Below are 22485 nucleotides of genomic sequence, written 5' to 3' on the forward strand. Positions count from 1 at the left end.
TAATTTGGCAACGTGGGGGAATTAGGACCCTGCTGAAGGTAAGAGGAGAAGAGTTATCACTGACTCGGTGAAGCCAGTGCTTCACTTTACCATCACTGTAGTTCTGCCTCCTCTGATGTACTTTGCAAGTTGTTCCACAAAACATTCAGTTTCCTCCTAGAGTTTGTGTGCTTTTAGTGCAATAAAGAAGGGGTGGTGGGGTTGGGGGGGGGGGGGTTGGGGAACAGGGAAAGATATAAAATACAGAGAATATTTTCATGTTTTCTCTGTGTATGCTTTCCCTGTTCTGTCATCTTCGTTTGCTTGCCCTCCTGGGCTTAGCTCACATCACAGGGCACTGTGAGAAGTTGGTTGTAGGGGACAGCTGAATGCTGTGCTGTTCTGAGAGGGACAGAGGCACTAAACTGTGTCCTGTACCCCCTTATATATACAATGCTTCAGTTACGAAGGGGAAAAATAAAAACGACTTAGAAATAGCAGTGCAGAGAAGCCTGAGTTTAAGAAAGGTAAATGTTTCATGCCATACACAATCTCTTTAGATCCATGTAGGATCTACTGTCTGCAGGATGAGTTTCAGGAGAGGTGGTCTTTTGAATGCATGAAAAGCAGAACAGCACTCTGTACTTCTAGCAACGCAACACTTGGCCCTACTTTGGAAACATTTTCTTTGCATCCCTACCACTGTCTTTATTTCAGCACCATCTCTGAGAAACTGATCATTCGCATTCATACCAGTTTTGTATTCTTGGGTTGCATGGATACCAGATCAATATTAATGCTCTTTCCCTGCCAAACTTGAAGTCACAACTTCTGCTGTCACTAAGAGCTACACATTTGAGTGAACCTGGAACAAAACTGCAGCACCAGCTCACCATCTGATCACAGCTTTGTGGAGTGGGCTTCAAGGGTTACTGAGCCAGCTAACAGTGATAGCCCACAGTAACATAATTCTGGTGATAGCATCTTTACACTTGTCATCTTTTGTGATGTCTGAAATCCTGATACATTGTCTGCCAATGTGTAGTGTGTTTAGAAGTCATAAAATAAAAGCGATGCCATGTTGCAATTAACATCACTGGTATTACAAAGCATAGAGCGGTTAGGGAGACTTGCCTGCAGGGTTTTCAGTGAACACACTGTGTATGACACATAAAAGGCTTAAAGGAAGAGATGAATAAGGTTTTTAGCCAGAAAGCACAAACAGAAATTACTGACAACTAAGATATGTAAGTCTCTCTATTAATGATGCTCTTATTTTTTGGCATAGGGATGGCTTGCCTTAAGCTTTTAGATACAGCGTGACAGTGAGCTGCTATGAATCAAACAATGCTTTGCTTCAGCCTTTAACAGCTGCTATTTTTTTTCCGTGCAGTGGAAAGCATGACGTGGGGCCAGGTGTTATGAAATAAGCTTCCCTTTTAAGCTTTCAGTGGTGTTATTTTACTATGTGGCTTCTGAGGAAGAGTGAAGTAGCTGAAGACCATTTTGTACAGCTAGTGATGTCCTGTCTCCAGCTCTGCAGGAGCAGCATTGCCTGTTTTTTCTAATGAGACTCTTTCAGTTGAAGCCTCATAAGAGGACTCTCAAATAGATCTTCTGCACTTATTCTTGAAAATATTCAGACTGACAGCTAATAAGTAGTGTCCACCTGCTGATATTACTGTTCCAAACAGCAAAGGACCAGCTCAGAGAAACCCAGTAATGAGGAAGTTCCTTCAGATGGAGCTCCATGCAAGCCTGCTGTAATAGGACAGAATATGTTATAAGGAGAAAGTATAGTTCATTCTGAAAAACTCAAGACAGGTGCAGTGAGCAATAAGAAAATAGAACCTTTTAAAGGCCTATTTTTTTCCTGTGAGTTACATTCAAAGGAGCTGCAGGGGACCAACCGCTTGCTTCCAAACTGCATACTGAGGCTGGTCCTGTGCCACTTGTATGAACAAAGTTTACTCAGATCAGATGCAAAATCCAAGGGATATAACCATGTCCATTCTGCTATTTCTCACTCTATGGAATACCTGTTGCATCTGTGTCTATCCAGGGTTTTTTTGTTTCAGTAAAATTTGAACATGCCACCTACAGATGAGATCAGAGCTACCCTTTCATATTAGTCTGTTTGCAGCCTGAGAGTAGAGGGCATGCACAGCATTCTGTTGTGGCAGATTGATTACAATCAGGTATTTAGTTATATGAAACAAAATACCGTGCTAACATGAAAACTGTAGTCTATTTATGTGCACAAGTCTCTTTTGACATCTTCCTCCATTCCTCCATAATTTTGATACCAAATGATAAATGAATAGAAAAGGTTCTTCTTGCCTCTTCCTTCTGTAGAATGATGCAAAACCTGCCATTTTTACAGTGATTTTCACTGTAGCAATCCAGATGTTACCAGGTATAACAGGTTTGAGTGCAGCTAATCCATTTTCAAGGTTTTCCTGCCTCTTTTACAACTGCAATGACTTCAGGGCAGAAAGAAAGAATAGGAGTTCTGATATTGCCTCACCAAGTTGAGCTTATTTATTGATTATTCCATTTTTTCTTTTCACTATTCTCATTTACCCATGTTGATAGTTAATAGCATATGCCATGTAAAGTGTGTAGCCTTCTTCATTTTGCAAACTAAAAATAACTTGAAAGCCCACAACTGCATTTAGTTTTTGTCACTAAATTCTTCTGAACTATATTTCTGAATTTTTAGATCACATGATATGTGAAGAAAGTATCTACATGTTCTGTTTTGCATGATTTAAAGGAAATTTTAAAATTCAGATTGTCCAATTGTGGTTTTTTTAGTTTTGACTTTAGGAAGATATTTTAGAAACTCATATTAGAAATTGTATAGGAAAACTGATATTCTTTAGGATACCAGATGAATTTATAGGAAAGTAGCTATCTGCTAGTAGGTTATATAGCCCATATACTTTTCAGGGATTCTTACTCCTTATCTCTTTTGATAATATTTCTATTTCCCACATTTGGAATTTGTTGGCAGGAAAACGAAGATTTTCCAAGGAGGACACTAATCAGTGACAGACATTTTGAATTATATGTAGAGAAACAAGTTGCTCTTTAAACAAGGAAGACTGAGCAAGTATTGTTGCCAAAGTGGATATCAGCAGCTGTCAGGCAGGAAAGAAAAAGCTTGTAGCTGAGGCAATAGAGTAAATGGATGATTGCCCAGAAACAACAGAAGAATCTGGCAGTGGAGCAAATGCTGCAAACATCTGCTTAGTATCTGTGATACATCGGGGCTCTGCAGTGCTTGGATCAGTTTCTTTTATCTCCACAGTCTTCTGCTGTGTCACTCTGTGACCAAAGGATCCCTTGTCCCTCCTATGCTTTCCAGACTTGTTTGCTCTAGTCTAATTCTGCACTCCACTTTGCTCAGAGGGCACCACAGAAGCATGCTTCTATATTTTAATGACTGTAAAAAATATGGAAAAAGGGAATTGCTTTCTCTGAGTCAAGAGGCAGATTAATGTTCCCAGAGGAACTATAAATGTTCTTGTGTGCTTGCTGCAGCCCACTTTTATTGGTGCTGCTTGTCCCTTTCAAGACTCCAGACTATCAAGTGAGTCTAAAAGTTGCTTGTCATGCAGCATTTGACCTCCAGATGAGCCAGTTAACACTGAAAAAAACTACATCAATGGAACAATAACTTATGACAGAAAACAAAATTCACACTTATCATAATTACCATATATTTTCAGTAGGAATCAAAATGCTATTCTCATCCTTCCTGCATGATTTAATTTCTTTCATTAAATTAGAAAATTGCCAAAGTAATGCTCCCAACTTCTCTTAAATGCAGTTTTCTCTTAATAAACTGAACATAACTCTTCCAGTATTCCTGAACACGAATGCATAAGGTCAAGCCACCTTCTTCAGTTGCCATTAGGATAAAACTATTTCCAGAGCTGCTGCACTGAACTGGCAGGGATCAGCAGTACTCCAAGTTGCTTTCTTCCTGTCTTCTGAAAGAAATGTCAAGCAGTGGTTCTTGTTGATAGAACAAATGTATCTTTAAAGTCAATGTACCATGAGAATGGTCTGACTTCTAATGAAATTCTTTCAGAAGGCTCGCCCATTTATACAAATTATGACTAATTTCTAAGCTACACAGAAAATAGTAAGTGTGTTCCATTAGTTCAGAGTATATCCACTTATCCTAATATTGCAATTCCTCATTCAGCAATTCATACATTCTTCTTCGGCATCCTCACATACTAAACTCAGTTAACCAAGTTAAAAAATTGCTAACTTTAAGACCCAAGATTAGCATTTCAGAAAGCAACAAAAATAATTTATTTACCTATCCCAGGTGTACACTTTATTTTTTATGTGTACAGTGGTGTTCTTACTGCCTAGCATATTGGTTCTTTATAATCATTCAGACCAATACCTGTTTGGAGCATTTAATGGCATTCACCTTGAGCATGTGGCCTGGTTTCCTTTATGTACCAAATAGGATTTGTGGAAGGGAAGGTGCTGCAAATCTGTGCCTTGTCTTTGCAGAGAACAAGGATATGTCCAGAGCCTGCTTTCAGATTCAAAAACTGGGAATCAGTCCTAGGAGCTTTAAAGTAAAAGTAGCATCACCTATAATTCATATTGAAATCAAAACACTTAACATCTGTTGCCCAAAATAGATCTGCCATTCTTTAGCATCATATGTAGAATAGAAGCAGTTAGGCTGGTTGAGCTAGGATCAAAAGTAGAGAAAGAGTGGAGTGCGCTACAGACTAATATTAGCACAATGTTCTCTTTAAAAGTCTCTTTCAAAGTGTTAAAAGCAGGCACTTGTATTTGAAGTCTTGGGAGTGCGTGGGGGGAGGGATGATATTTGTTTTTATACAGGTGGTCCTAGGAACTGCAGAATTTATAGGGAAGGAAATATTTAATGTTGTTTTCCATTAAAAGACACTAAATATCTTACAATAAAAATGTTGAAGAGAGTTCATGTCTTTTTTCTAATTAACAATTATGCTACAATTGATGGTAACAGTTACTGAAGTCCAGATACCAGAACGCAGAATGTGGCATTTGAACAAGAAAGTGCATGTTGCAGTACCACCACTTTGTTACCTAGATATCCCAAAGCAACAAATGTGAAATTCTTATTCAGGTAAAGCCCATATTATGCATTTAAGTGAAATCAGGGTTCTAATCAGATAACCATGTCCTTCTTATTTAGACAAATGTCTTCTCACTAATGTCAGGCACCAAGCTGGATCTTTTTATCTCATCTTTCTCTAGCTGCCTTTGAGTTCCATCCCTTTGGCTGGAACAATATTTTTTTGTAGACCTAACAGAAATCAAGCTAGCAAATTTTAAAAAGAAAGTTAGTGTTTGCAGTGACCTAGCTGACCAGGACCAAGAAACAAGATTCAGCTCTCATGTACGATGTCTGTTCAATGGAAGAAGAAACTTTACTTTTACTTCCAGAAAATGGACCACACTTTATTGTATCTCAGATACCTTTGCAACAGTGAGATCTGTGAAGTGAATAAGTTTGCTGTATGCATTCTTCAATGGCAGAGATTTCTCATAACCACTCGTACAGAAAAAGCTTTACTTAGACTCTGAGGAATCTTGGAACATGCAAGGACACTTTGCCAGGTATTTTCTCTTCCTTCACTCTTCACAGTCTTGTAGTTCTAAAAATCTGTGGAAGAATATCATAAAGACACTTAGTTCCCCTGCCGGTCAGTGCAATTAAGTGTTTGAGCACTTAATGGTGTCATTGAGGAAGCCTCATTTACTCAAGTTCCTTATCGTCATTTCAATTCACAAGCTGAACAGGGTACTATTTTTACATACATACATACATTTTTTATCATGCTAGGACTTTTGTTCTCCTGGGATCATTAAGATTGTTAAGTTTTGAAGAATGCACCAGACTAGCAAATAGGTGCCAATATTGATTCTGATTCACAGTACCTGGACCCTGGGAAGAACTGCTATTTTCAGTACTCCAAATACAGATTTTTCCTAAGAATTAATGGATCTATAACATACCGTATATTTTATACGTTGCACCAACTTGATTGTTGTTCTAAAATAAATCATAATAAATTATAGAAGCACTGCTCTCTATTGGCTTCACTGTGTACTCTGCCTCTAGAGGAGAGAGAAGATAAACAGCAGGCTCACCTCTGTAGGCCAGTATGCCATCTCCAGTAATAAGGCAGAGAAGCCCCACTGCTTGAGAAGGGGCCACGCTGACAGTAGACCCTATTCCTGGAGATCTCACTCTGACCTTTACCTACCTTGCACTTAGTCAAAGAAAGGGAGAAGCAGAAGAGGAGAATAAATAATCACCCTAACCAGACACCCCCACTGTCCTGAGTTGACATCTCCCACAGCCCTGCCGTTCACTGACACTCATGGCAGGATTTGTGACTCTGGGGAGACGGCTGCTCTTGGCATTACCTCACCTCCCTGTGCACATGATCTTATAAGCCTGGAGCTCTTACTATGCCCGAATTTTCCTTGCTTTCCTCACTGTGTTCTTCCATACAGATGGACATTTTTTCCCCATCCTAATTTTATTTCCCCCCTCATCTCCTTTTCCCCTAATAATAAGTAGGATCTTCCCATAAATCAGTGGCTTCACTGGTGATCTACAGCACCAGGAGGTGGCCACTTGACATGAGAGATCACAGCAACTGAACGACCTGTTTCTTATTCCAGAGCAGAGGAAAAACAGTTCGAACAAAGGCTGATGGTAGATGCCTAGAGAAAAAATAATAAAAGGAACAAGGAAAGATTGTGGCCATCCTTTCTCTGGCAAACTCTCCTTGTTTTCAGCAATCTGTCAATCAATGTGCAGCCCAAACTGCTCATTAGTATAAGATGGCATAGTTCACTGACAAGCGGTGGAAATTTGTGCTTATACATATATTACACCCAACACCAGTCACTCTTTCTTCTTTCCATAGTGAAAGAACATTGTTTCGAAGCAACAAACATTTATATTCATCAATATACCTCATAGCCATAGATTATACAAAAGGCTTGTGGATTTCAAAGTGCTTTTAGGTAACCTGTGTGCTTGTGCTTGATAGGTGGAATCAAGCTATAAACTCATATATCGAATTTCAATGTACAATTCCCAGCTGTAGAAACACTACTGTGTAAAATAATATGAGATGAGGTGAAAGCCATAGTACAGCATCAAATATCTGAACAGGGTCAGCAGTGGACGATGTAATAAAACCAACCACTTTTCTGAAAACCAGAACAGTGTAAATAAACTACACCTTCAAGAATTCTGCCCCTTTGATTTCTTTTTTTCTTGTTACAATAGTTTGCTGATATTTTGTATTTAGCCTCAGTACCCCAAAGAATATTATAAAGCATTTGATATGTGGAGAGAAAATTCTATAAGCTTTAAAATCTAGCCACCTCTTCTTTATAATAAATCATTAAATATTGTAGCAAAAAATGGTAAAGAGAAGTGAAGCATGTAGTTTACAAGAAGAAAGAAGCCCTATTTTGAACACCCACAGAAATGCTGAAGTGAAAGAATAAGAAAGACCGGTACATATCAAACCTATGTTTAAAAACTCCAATGAAACATGTACACAGTCTGCAGGAGCAGCTGGTTCCACTCACTGCTTTGTTTTCTTTACAGCATATTCCTAAATCTCCCTTACTACATATTAAGTCAGTATTTTATTTCCCTGCCCTGCAAGCACTGCACAGAGAACAAGCATTTAGTAACTTTCCTTTCAGTATACTATCTTCTATACTGGAAGACTACATGTCCTCCTCATTCATCTTCCCATTTGTAAAATTGTTTAAATTTGTTCTCATTTTCTTAAATGTCACTCTTACTAAAATTCATGTCCTGCTACTCTCCCCTGGATTTGCCTGCATCTACATTTCCTTAAAGTGTAGTCATATGAGGCCTCATCAGCAGCACTAAGTAGAGCAGAATAATTTCTTTCCGTGTTTTACATGTGATAGTCCTGAAATACAATGTGGTTTCCCCGACAGTTCAATATCTACAATTAATTTTTTTCTTGTCATCCATTAGATCCTTTAGATGTTTTTTTTTTTCTACAGTGTTGTTTCTTACCTATTTGTACCATATTTTGTCATTATGCATTTGATTTCTCCTGAAAGGTAAGACTTCTCTTTGCTGGATCTCATCACTGATTTGGATCATTTCTTCAACTGACGAAAACATTTCTAGATTCTGTGCCAGTTTTTAAACTATTTTCACTTCTGTGCAAATATCTTCTGTGTTGACATCTATGTATTTTTTAAATGCATCAACTACACTACCACACTGCACACTACTGAAAATATGGATTAGAACTAGGTAAAAACCAGACCTCTGCACAGCTACGTGAGAATTGATGTCTTTAATAAAAAAATCACTGACATCTGTTCAAGTGAAGTTTTTAAATAAATTGTGCGATAATTTCATGTAGACAGTATGTGGTTATGAGAATGCCACATGAGACAATGTCAAAATCCTCACTGAAGTCAAGATACAGCAAAATCGCAGCTTCTTCCTCATTGACTAAGCCAGTTATCCTGTCAGAGGAGGAAATTAAATTGCTTTGACATAATTTGTTCTTAGCAAATCTGTGCTGTCTGGTTTTCTCTCACTTAACTTCCCTCTCTAAGCTTATGAATTGATCATTTAATAATCTTGTTTTACTATCTTAGTATTAAAATTTGGAAGTTTGGCTTAATTTTTGAGTTGTCCTTTTTTTAAAGATGTCATCATCAGAATTTTGTTTTATGGGTAGCAAGAAAGATTAAATTTGAACTACCATGAGTGGAAAATATGAAAGATCTGTGACCTCATACACTTCATCCAGCATTGGCTTAGTGCAGCAAGAGTAGGTGACATGATTCAGTATAGGGTAGTATAGGTGCAGGAAATGTAGAGGTTAATCTTCTGTGTTTCACCTGCACTCAAACTTTATGATTGAACATTGTGATTGATTTGTATTTGTCAAAATAACTTGGTTACATTTTAACTGCTATTCTGCAAGCACTCCAGTTAGGAACGGAACACAAGGTAAAGTCCTGCCCTGCATCTCCACAAAGAGACCACACTGTTGTGTGAGAAATCCAGTGACTGACGTGCAGGGGAGAAGAAGTGCTTCTGTTACTCCAAGAAACTTAGAGGCAGAAAGGGAGAAGCATAGGCCATGGCTGAACTCCTGCTGCCACTACCAAGCAAAGAAGGGAAAGACAGGTTTTGGCTTGTAAAGATCAAAAACAAGGATCATACCAGACACACACACATCTTTGAACTGCGCAGGGTTTCTTCTCTTTTCATTATCATTAAAAGAAGTGCCTTGATAGTCCAATTCATATCATAGTCACTTCAGCATAAAAACCTTAAAATGACTGCATATTTTTGTCAAATTTGCATGAACTGTAAGATCAGTCATGTTTTTCCTTTGTGTTTAACAGAATTCAGAGCAAATAACCTGACATCTTTCTAGGGAGAATCCTGTGAACATATACTGTGTTTCTCCTTTGCTACACTTCAGGAAAATATAACAGTTTCAACCTCTACCAGATTCAAAAGTTTCATTTCTCAATCAGCTGAAAGCAACAAAATCAAAACATATCTAATTTGTGAGGTACATCATGAAGCCATTGGGCTTGTCTGTCAGAAAGCCAAAGGTCAATTGGGACTGTTTGCATTTTCTATTTTCTTGAGGTTTTCAAATGGAGCCATAAAATATTTATGAATGAGTAAAGCAGCAAGATTCCATGACTTTGCTGTGCTTTAGATATTCACTGTAATTATTCCTTTCTGTGTCTTAAGTCTGCATAAATAATAATTATATTAAAAGGGTTGGAAGGTGGTTTTGCATGGTTTTATCTTCTGCTTTTACCCATGAGAGTGCTTTAAAATCTTTGAGCTCTGCTCCCCGCTCTAGTCATGTAACCGCCTCCTGTCTAGACAGAAACATCAATATATTCTGGCCATATAAAGGAAGACCAGGAAAGAATAGTAGAAAGCAAAAGACAAAGAAATCCAGGATTTGAGGAGGTCTCTCAGCAAATGTCCATAACAGTGTTTATTGTGTTTATCCAAATAAAAAAATCCTCCCAAACATGTTTTGAAAAGGAGATAGAGCTTACACAAACTTATGTTTTCATTGGGTTCTATGATATATTATTTGCATTTTTGGATATTTTTTTTTCTTGAAGAAAGTTTTCAGCATTGAAGTCAGGATTTATGTAATTTAAAAGATAATGAAAATGCAAACTACTAAAGAAAAAATAACACTGGTTTACAGGAAACAAAGCATCTGAATATAAAGAATATCACTAGACTACTTCCCTCCCGCAAAAGTTTATAGAAAGGTAGTAGAGCTCCACTATAACTATATGGTGCAGATATTCTTCATTGGTGCCTTACACTGTATACATTTTTTTATACTTTTTTTCATTCAACTCTGGACCACATTAATGAGACAGACATTTTGAAAAAAAAAATCTGTCATGAGTAGAAAATGTTAATGTTAGGAAATCAAGTGAATTTCAAAGAGACTATTTCTGTCCCTTCTCATTTCTATTTTTATTATATTGTATTGAATTTCTTGCTTTTGAACTAATTTTATTTTGGAAACTTTATTCAGGAGCAAACAAAAGATGATGTGAATGAAAATTTGGCAACAATTACTTAGGCAATTTAGTAGTCTCTGATGTTCACACTATATATGAACATACTATTCAAGAGGATAGTAATTACCAACATAAGCACGTGTTTGGCGTGTTTATCTGTCTGCATGTGCGTTCTTGTCTTTTGGAGTTCCCACTTGAACGAATGCATATGAACATTAGGTCTATTAAGTACTTTCAAGGATAAGTCTTTCCAGGATAGCATAGTGAAAAATTTAGAGGAAAATTAGAATTTTTAAAACACAAGAAGTTCGCACATTATGAATACTTTTTGCCATTCAGGTTTTTATTCCTAAGAAAGTAAATCAATTTTTTGCAGAATTTACATTTCTACAATCAAGATGTTTCATTACTTGTTACAGAGACTTTTGTTACTTTTAAAATGCTGACAAACAATTTACATACTACTGAAAGTGATAGGTGAAAAAAAATCACTGAATGGATGGATGTCATTATAGTCTAGCACATAAACACATGCTGAAATTACTTCTTTCCAATCCAATAATACTATATTATTGCATACAGAAAATACCTGGTGTCTGCTCTATTATTTTTTTTCCCTGTTGAAGATCTCACTGAATTACTTTGAGGCAGATATTTGTAAAAAATTGAAAAAAAAAAAGTGTAGGATCAGAATGGGTGATAATTAACTCTCTTGCTCCCTCAGGCTTACCAAAGATATGTTGCTTTTAAAACTGCAGTCTTGAACTTTCCCTGAAATTGTTTACTTTTTCTCTCCCTCACAATGCTTGTTTCTGGTAACCTGTTTTAAGTGGTGTGACATCATACTGCACCACCTGAAAGCACACAGCAATTTGTTTAGACAGCATAGCTTTGGGGGAATATTTGTGGAGCTGTCTGTGCACTGAAATCCTGCCATGGAACAAAACAAACTAATCTTTTGGGGATCTATATGATCAAGTCAAATACCAGCATTGACACTTTGTGTGATTAAACAGGCTGTTGTGTCTTTATAAACTGATTATACAGCAATGTAGGCTGCTCTGCCCGAGGGAGGTGGCATTAATGCTAACATTGAGTCTGAGAAGAATCTCTTTTATCCTCTAGGGTTAGGTTTGTTCCACCACTGATGTCAGAGAGCCGAAGCTACCATAGAACCTCAAGCTACCTCTTGAACTTATCACTATTAATTTAATCACCTAAACGTTAGTGCCTGTTGAAGCTACCTGACATTCTGTCATATGCCACAGAGAGCACAATCATCATACAGACATTTTCTGCAATAGAAACAATGGCATTCATGGCGAGACTTTTTAGGAAAAGTAATTGAATGAATATGTGGTACCTGATGAAGCTGACGTCTATATTGATGTTTGATGGCAGGTGAAAAAAGACATCTTATAAATCTAAAAGTGAAGAATGTTGAAAGTTTGTCTAGGCTTTTATTAGCATTAACTGGTATTTGATACTCATTAAAGGCAGAACATAAAATTTCTATTCATTGTATGTTTTCTAGGAAGGAAAAAAAATCTATTGGAGGAAAATGTTTGAGGGAACAAACTAGGAGAAGTGAGAAATATTTTCTGTTCAGATCATAGGAGCAGAGTCTGATCTGACTTATTTTTATGACCTGCACAACCTGTAAGATCTTTGACACGTCATTATATTACAATAAGCGTCTTCTCCATAAAGTATGTCTCTTTCCTGTAATTTGCCTGTGCCTCCCTATGTCTCTTCCCTATCTTGCCCAGATTACCACTCTCTGGAGTCAAACATCAGCACCCTCAAACATGGATGCAGCAGGTGACTCAAGAAACCTGGAGTCTTCATGTGCAGGTTTACAAGTTATACAACATGCTGGAGTTTTTTATTCTCTGTCAGTAACACTCAGAAGGGTCCATAGTAGAGAGTACAGTTTCAGAACTGCTTATATGAACAGAGAATTTCCTGGTTTAAAAGGTGAAGGAGTACAGAAAATGAATTGGATCTTGAAGTTCTTAAATGCTGGGCAACTTAAGTAAGCAAGACTGAAAAGTTTTGTAAAATGTTTATGTTGTGTCATTTTTCTCTCAGGAGACAAAGGAAACAGTATACATCTTCCCCACTGCTTATCTTCAGTTATTTGGTAACCATAACTGCATCCCAGCATTGGCTACTTAGTAGAAACAAATACTTCTATAGGACATCTGTTTTACATGACTGCTAAATATTTATTTCTTGAAAAATATCTGCAGGAATTCCCTTTTTTCTTAGTGAGAAGAAATTACAATTACTTTCTATTAAGCAAATTTTCACTTCTGCCATACTCTAGGTAAGACTACATCTTGGGTCAAGGACCATTTCTGAGAACTATCTTGTGCGCAGGCAGACAGGTGTTGAATTCAGTGGATTTATTTGGGCTGTCTGCAACAACAGGGCCTAAACACTGACCCAAATAAAGAACTGATATCTCTTCTTACTGCCATGGATTGCATCCTTCCTGTTGTATCTCAGAATCACAGAATGGTTGAGGTTAGATCTCCAGAGGCCATCTGGTCTAACCCCCATGTTAAAGCAGAGCCATCTAGATATCATCAGAGATACCAAGACATCAATAAATCATGTACAACATGATCTCTTACACAAAGGCTTTCTCTGTTCCATGGGAGAGAACAAACAGTTTTAAAATGAATGCTGACAAGAAACGGAGATAGCTGAGAATTTTAGAGGAGCAGATAAGGTCTTAAAGGCATTTAAATTCCAAAAATTCCAACAAAGCTGAGTCCTTATTCTTTAAAGTCTCATTTACAGCAGGTTCCTAGGGATGACTTGTACTGTCTGTGCTAGAAACTTGTGGCATTGGATCTACAGACATCAAGATTTTCATTTCCACATGTTCATAACTGGATATTTCATGAAAATTGAACTATACATGCCCTTGAAATCTGAGTCCCTCAATTTGCATGTCTTCCTTAACAAGCTCTTCATTTTGAATCAACATAAACTGGGGTTTGATAGTCTTCAGTTTCAAGTCAGCAAGTAACCTTCTGACTGATCTCTGATTCATAACACTTGTTCAGCAGCCTAACTATAAAAGTTTCTGCCTTGGTAAAAGAGTTTTCTATGCAAATGTTGAACTGTTTTGAAGTCAGTTCAAGTGAACTTTATATGAGGAATATAAATCTAGAGTTTGCATTTAGACAAATGGAAAATAGCAACCAGTTACTTCAGTTGCATGATGCTGTAACAGGTATCAACAGGAAACCACATCTGGCTACCCACTTCTATCTTCGTACATGTTCAGATGCCAGCAGCACTTTTTATTCCATTCAGCTTCTACTTACCTTTACCTTACTCTCCTACTCCACAAGTCTCTTCTGTCCCTAGTATGTCTTCCTTTCTATTTCTTCTCCCTGTGCTACTCTAAACACATCTGTCTCTTTTGCATTCCAGACTCAACTCCTTTTTGACATACCTGTCAATCAAGGAAAGTAAGCACAAGCTACAGGGATATGGTAGATGAGAAAAAATGCTATCAATTAAGATACATATTTGTATCAAGAAGGAAAAGTTGATAAGTCCTGTCTAAACAGCTGAGGGTGAGAATGTGAGAATGACAGAAAATGTTTCTTGTCTTTCCCTTTTCTCAGGGAATTATCTTCCTGGCATCCTGAAAAGATTTTAGAAATGAAATGTAAAAGAAGGGTTTGTTGGTAAATCCTGCCACAGGATTTCATAACAAGAGTGTTGCCTTCTTCTGACTTTTGCTATGTCTGACTGGAAGCAACAAAGTCACTGTGTGCAAACCTTACACTTTGCATGAAACAAGATTCCAAATTTTCATTAATAAAGTATTTTTGTTGTTGTTTTTACTTTGCTCTAGTCTTACAAAAAGCTAGCCTGGCCCTTCTTCACACATCAGTTCCTCAGAAATGGAGGAAAGCGTCAGAGTGATTAGAACACACACTCAGGAGTGTGCAGTGCCCAACATACCTAACACTGTTCTGAGCTGTCATGACCTGCATTAAATGCGAGACTTTCTGAGGGTTTTTGTATCAAGAAATCTCTGATCAGCATTTTAAAAATTAAAATAGCATCATATTGACACAGTTTGTTCAAAAAATCAATACAGATGTTTTACACGCTCCTTAGCTAATACTAGTTCTCTTTTAAGCATTTGTTTCTATCTCCCCTTGGTACTTCTGTATGTTTTCCTCAGAGAAATTCCAACTATGAACATTTTTTTTCTGTCTTTGCTACTCTGCCACTCATGTTGAAAGCAAATCTGTAGTTTCTAAAAATAACTGGTAAGAGGTAATAAAACTGTGTCTAATGTAACTGCCACTCCATCACAAGTTTGTGAGCTTAGTGGTTTTTTTTTAGATGAAAGCCTGGCTGAGTCAGAAAGGCACCAATAATGAGGGGAAGATGCTTTTTTTTTTTTTTTTTTTGTGGAAAGATCAGTGAGAAAACTCTCTGTTGAACACATAATGAAGTTCCTCATTAAACTCTTTCTATTACTGCATCACATTTTGGAAAATGGGATTTAAATAAAACTGTAGTATTTTTTTTAAACTGCCGGAATCCTGCCAGAAATAGGAATCAGTAGGCAAATAGGGGACTGAGGTGAATAAAAACTACTGGGTGGCTATAAAGAGAAAGCAGACATTTCCAGATGGATTTGAGTCAAAAATCTATGGCTTGATATTCTTCACTAGCTGGATTAGTAGTTATTATTCCAAGATTAGTAGTTATTATTCCAAGATTAGCAGTGATTTTGGATGTGAGTTGAGGCATGATGACTCACATGTCTGTTTTGAAAATCTTTGCCTGAAACTCTGTATCTGTGCAGCACAACATAAAGGCATGCATTGTGAAAGACATTCTTCATTTGTGATGTGAAAAACCACTGGATATTCAGTAGATAATGATAATACATGGGACAAGGGGGAAAGTGAGTGGGAAAAGAAAGGAGGCAAAAAAACTGTGTCTCACGTTTATGTCACAATTAAGTGCAACTTGCAAAGATTCAGACATATTTTTTTTGCATCCACTTGTGCTTCATTGTCACCTTTGCCACACAGTTATACCATAGTATTAAATATGGCAACAGTTGTTTGATTTCCTAGTGTAACTCTTTAATAAATATAGTACCATTAGGGACAACTGCAGTGTTTGCTATTGTCAGTGCTTTCCTAAACCCAAATTCTACCTGGATCACCACTGACTAATGCAGACTTACAATGTGCTTATCAGAGATATACAGATACACAGCAAGATTCAGAGGGTTTTTATGTTCACACACATATTAGATACAGTGGTCAGTGTATCAAAGGAAATTATACAGTCAATTTTGCCTTTTCTTTTTTCTATGCACTGTTCAGAGGATTGTCACTCCACCCACAGCAAAGATGTGCCGGTTCACAGTATTTAGACATACTAACATTGCTATAGATATTTTAAGGGTTTTTAATTTTGCTTGTCCATGAATGAGTGTCCCTGACAGATTCATCTTATGTATATACTACAGGATCATCCTGATAAGGTGTTGCTGTAAAGTACATGACTAATTACAATGCGAGGGAAAGATATAATTAATACATTGACTTGGGTAGAAATAGGTATATACAGACTGTTTTGTTAACCTGAAACACAAACACATTTTTAATGATTAGGGGAAATAGAAATTTCAGGAAGAAACTATGTAACTGTGAAAATAATGGAAGCATCATTGAGAACTAAGCATGTTCATCAATAAAAAACAAACAAAAAACCAAAAATGAACAAACAAACAAAAAAACCCCAACCAAATAAACAAACAAAATTTTAAAAGTATAAACACGGCATTATCCTTTAATTTTCAGTCTCACTATGACTGATAATCGTTAAATCTGGATTGAGGGCTACCACAATGTAAATTATATTTTAAATATTTTACTCCTATTTATTATATATTCTTTTCTATCCTTACCAGTTGGATTCAGCACCTGTTTCCTTTATAAATATATTCCATAGTTTATGAAAGAACTGAGCAAGAAACCAGCTTCTGAAGGTTTTCTTTAAGGAATCTAACTCTCTACCTTTGTGATCATTAGTAATTACTCAGATTTTAATTGACAATAATTAATATTTTTTTAGTCTTTTCAAATTGCAAAACCTGCGAAATATATAAAGCATTGGATGATCTGTACAGCCTTCCAATTATATTAATGTTAAAGTAATGAAGGGACATATTTGTTAATGAATGGTGATGTTATGGTCAGTTGTTTTGCTTGGATAGTCTTATTCTTTTACTCTGCCAGTAATAGAACTGTCTGTTAAGGCAGAAAAGAGGTTTAGAAAATATCTTCAAAACTTAATTTTGTCACGCTGATTGGAATAGGGTAGAGTATTAATATAATGTATTTGCATCGTACAGAACTCTTCAGCAGTAGCTCTGAAAGCAGTTCATACATAAGGAGAATGACTGCAAGGTGATTTCCCTGGAGGCAGGTAGCAAGCCCCTGGCAGTACTTAGAGCAGATCCCAGGTCTGCTGATACACTTTCTCACGCTGCCTTGACTGACTGGGAATCTTGCATTTTTGGAGAGAAATTAAACTTGAGAGAAATTGCAACATCCTTGCATGATGAAAGTGATTCTTCTCTGTCAATGAAAGTACACAAAAAAATTATTAAGTGGAAGCTAGGCAATGTATTTTAAAAACACTAGAAACATTATAAATGACTACAGACTGCTAAGATATGCACCGTACGTGCAGCTGACGATAACATCTTCTGTTCATGTGTTTGAAGGAAATGAACCTGTTAATGTAATTCCTTCTCGCCTTTCTCTTAAAATCTCATTTAGAATTAAAAGCCACTAACTCAGTGGTTGCATTTGAGCTTTTAAGTCAACTCACAGGTCTCACTGGTATATTAAAATCCCAGGTTTGCCACTATATTTGCTATTTTTTGCATTGGTTTTCCTTTCACTAATACTTGAGATAAAAAGTCCTCTTCTCCTCTGTCCCCAGCATTTAATATATGTGTATTTTTACTACCACTTTTAAGATCCTTGCTTCAGATCACATACAAATTTGTAGTTTTGTACAAAGTCAGTATTGGCACTACATCATTTTTCCTGACCCTAAACCAAAAGGAAAATAACAAACAAGATAAAACAAACCCCACCAAGTTCTTTCTACAGGCAGCTGTAGAAGAAGTATTCCAAAAAGTGGCCCAAGCTCAGTTTTCTAGATCTGTATAACAATCCTATTTTCAGAATGAAAGTATTTCAATCTTAAAATTGTTTTGCTGGTTGCCTTTTTAAATTTGTTTCTGTTTGGTTATCTTAGTGACATGACCACTAAAGAAATCAACTATAGGCAATATATGTATAGACAATATAATATAGGTGCCCTGCTGTTTTCTGCACTTATATAGAGTTCCTCACCACTGTGGGAATATCTGTACTTCATTTTGAGAAGAACTCTGAGACTGTCTGTTCGCAAACTTGTTGGAACTTGCCCTCAGGAACACAGGAAACGATGTGGGCATAGGTTACAGTTTATTAATCCCCCAGGACATGAGCCAAATGTCTAGGCAAGGGGTGAAGGCCACCATGAGTCAGATTTTCCCATACTCAAGTTCACTTTCAAAATAACTCTTTGTAAGTGATACACACATAGAAAACTATTGATCACTTTCAAGAGTGAGAAAGATAGCTAAAAGTAACTGTTATTTTAATAATAGGTATAAGAACTAACATATGTGAAAGCCTTACAATGCTGAGTGCTGAGTAGAACTCTAGCCTGTTACTGATCTCTGAGATGAGAAACTTTGGTATCACCGTTATCTAGAGGAAGAAATAAAATACTGAGCCTATAGATGGGACTTGAACACAAAATTCCTGATTCTATGGCCCAAGCCTTAGCCTTGTATTTCTCCTAATCACAGTCTTTTGAAGGATGGAATATTGGTTTCATAGTAAATATGAAATATGTATCTGTAAACAGTACTTTTTTATATTACAGATAGGATCTCTTTGGGATAACTGTGCCCTGCCACAGTGAATTAAGTCACAAAGTGTTACTCTGAACAGCTCAGTTCGATCTGTCCTAGAGCAAGGGAGTAATCCGAATCCCTTCCATGGAAACACTACAAATATTTTATTACCTGAAATTCTCAGTTTGCCAAGAATAAGCCCTTATTATGCATGAAGTCCCAAAATTTTACCTATGCAATAACAGGCTCTGTCACACAGTAAGAATTCATTACCTTAGATATTGATTTTGTTCCGGTGCTGGTAAAAAGTGTTAATTTTTCATGAGTCTCAGCACAGATGATAAAACAACACAGAGTTTCAAGTATTGATCATCTCTAAAACTCTGTATGCTGCAACCCCATAATCACAAGGAATGGATAAAACCTCCTACAGGGCAATGGAATTTTGTGGGCACTTTCTCATTTTCTCCCTTTTTTTTTTTTTTTTTAACGTCATAACTGCCTGAAAGTCCAGATCAAAAGCAGTACAGTAGTCACCAATAGAAGGATCCACAGAGACCCACAATTAGAATATAATTTATCTGACACACAGTAATAATTTTTGAAAGTATTTCTGGAAATTAATATAGCTCAAGTTTCTTTTGTGGTAACTGCTGCTAAATGTAGATGTGTTACTCCAGCAACTTCAAATTATAAAATTTGGTAAGTTAAAAGCTGTCCTCTATGGAAAGAATCAATCACAACACAATCCCTTACTTTATACTGTGTTCTGTGTTCCAGCTTGCAGCAAAGCAGAGCTAAATGTTGTCTGAGAGTAATTTTCAGAAACAAATACATTTTACTTGTAAATTATGAATTTCTACAATAAATGCTATCTCTAAATCTTCATTTTTTCCCTAGTTCATATCCCATTTATGAAAGTCTTAATCAAAAAGGTCCCCTCTAATGTCTCTCAAATATACTTGAATGTAGTTAATGTATTGTTTTAGGCAAGACCATGACTTATTTGGCAGAATTAAACCTATTGCTGAAATGTGAAAACAGATAATTACAGCAAAAACTGTGTAACATTCATAAAAAGGTTCATTAAATGCTTTTAAGGTCCCACCTTGTGAACAATTAAAATTCCTTACTACTCCAAATCAACAACTTTTGCATTTATGTCTGATACCTACACGCCACTTCCTATGGACACAAATGCTACAACCCTCAGAATGTCTGCAGATGATGTTCCTTATTGAAATCATGCTGGTGTAGGCCTCATTGTAGGCCTTTGATTCAGAACTGACCACAGAATTCAGATGGTTTTTCGGCTATCTGGAGGAATTCAATTTTCATGTGATTTTGTCCCTTTGAGGAGATGAGGTATAAAGATTTAAAACTCTGTCACTGATAGCTGTACTGTGTGGATAACTTGAAAAATGTGATGAACTTAACTTTCCAACATAAACAAATTAAAAAATTACTTAATATTTCACTGCTTAAAAGACGGAGACACAAAGATCGACCTACCCAGCATCACAATGGGAATCTGGAGTAGGAGCTGGGAACAGAACTTAAAATTGTTTTTGCTGACTGTGGCTTTATAAAAAGATAATCCTTCTTTCCTCATAAAATGTCAACATAATAATTATTGAAGAGATACAGTTTGGAAGTATTTATGCAGATTACTGCACATAAGTTGTATTTCATGAGGCCACTGTTCACTACCATATTTCCTCATGAAAAGGCATTATGGAAATTTATTTACTCTTCAAGTAAAATCTCTGATGGAGATGTGTATTGAGAAGTTGCTCCAGAAACACAGTCCATTCATACATTCAACAAGAAGTGACAACAGAGACACAAGAAACCAAGAAATTTGGCCATTCTTCAAAAAAATACCAACCAAGCAAACAAAAAAACCACAGGAACATGGGTTTAAAAGGAAAAGTAATCTAAAAAGCTAACAGAAATACAGACTTTCTGTAGTGAATGTACTGAAAGCAGCAAATGGTATATACATTGCCTAACAAAATCTTGCTGTTCTTGTTGAGAAAAATCTTTCAGCCCAGTCCCATAGTGTGCTGTGGAAGACCTTTGTCCTGTGTTTTCAGCTTCCCAACTTGATTACCCATTTTGTTGTCTGTCATGCTATTCTACAAAACTGTACCAAGGACTGTATGCTTCCTCTTCACAAGAGTTGTTTCAGTGCCAGTGAACTCTTTGGCTCTAGAAATGTTGCCATTCCAAAGAAGTTGCCAGTGTTGCTAATTGAACTGTCACTGCTCCTGCTGTTCATGTTATTTTATCCTGTCCCTAAAAGCAGTGGGACAGGTTCTCCTTGTACAATTTAACTATGAAGAATTATTCTGCAAAACAAGAGAAAGAAGCTAATGATGAATTGGAAGCTATTCACTATTAATGGACAAAACTTGTTAAACTAAAACACCAAAAACCATTCAATGCTTTAACTGAGGAGTGCAGATTCTATTCACTTTAATGTGTTTGTGTTTGCCCTGTTTTATACAGACAAAGAACTGAAGAAACACTGCAGTTTTTCCTGGAGTATTTGAAATAGATTTTTCCTAACTGAATAATAAGTGCTGCAGCTTCCTCTTAAAAAACAACTCAACTTGTTCTGCCAACCAGGCCTTGCTCCCTTTTTCTATGCTGCCAAACATTGCTTTCATGCACTCCATGGAAAAGATGAGACTTCTCTTTTATAACTGTTCTCTTCTCAGTTCCAGCCTCAAGCCAAATAGCTGTCTGGCAACATGGTGTTTTAAAGATGTCACCTCACCACCACCTTCTTGAGCAGTAATTTCACATGACTAACCGACCCAGACCTGGGGAAGAGCACTAAGACTGCAGCCCTGGTAAAGAGATGTCAGACACTGGCTGTAGGATGGGACACAAAGTCCCATCAAGGCTCAAGACTTGACTTTATAGCATGCTTTTAGCAGCTGTCAGGCAGAACATCAAGCCTTTCACATTGCAACTGGAATAGACATCCCAAAATATATTAAATACATAAATATTTGTTAGCTCCACTAATGGAAGCTTCTTGATTACCATCATGTGGAAACATCTTAAAATATCAGAGGAAATAACTTTTCTGTCAGTGATTACTATAACGTTTTGGTTTCTATTTGAATAAGAGATCTAGGAATATCAGACACGACATGATAGTATATTTAATTATCTCTTGTTTCTCCTAAACATTTATGGAATTGCACTAGAGAAGCTGGTGTATATCTATAAATATCCATATCTATGTTTTTCTCTGTCTACCTTTATATCCATTCAAAACTGCCTATTTTATCATAATTTAGCTCAAAAGATAACTTCCCTAAGGATACCCTGGAAGACTACCTAAGTGCCTACTGGAGTTCTGAATCAAGGACAAATGCTGAACTCAACTGAACTGAATAATAACTGAAAAAATGCTGAACAGAATACTGAAACAGCAGCTGAATCTGAGCGATATATTGAGACTGGGGTGGTGCATGGGAAAGAGGCCACCTTTTGGGAAGCTGTCACTATGCAGAGAGAGTTACTGAAAGAAAATTTCTGCTGTCGCCTCTTGTGCAGGATAGTTTTCACAGAGTCACTCAGAGTAAGCATGTAGTACTTATTAACATAAACTCGGGTCCAGTATAAAGTAGTTGCTACTTGCTGAGTAATAGGTGGCCCCCTTATAGGAGCAAGGCTAGACTAGGTGTATTTCTTTTCCCTAGAGAATAGAAGTAAGACAAAATCTTATCAAACTGGGTGTTCCTTAGCCCCAAAATAACAAAAGATATGTCTGCAAAAACACTGTCTTCTGGGTTTCTTGCCAGCCTTCATTCAGTGTTTGGCCCTTTCTGTCTAAAGACACAAAGGTCCTTCGCCTTCCCTTTACAAAGCCTAAC

Source organism: Nesoenas mayeri (genome assembly GCF_963082525.1).
Source record: "Nesoenas mayeri genome assembly, chromosome: 1".
Lineage (NCBI taxonomy): Eukaryota > Metazoa > Chordata > Aves > Columbiformes > Columbidae > Nesoenas > Nesoenas mayeri.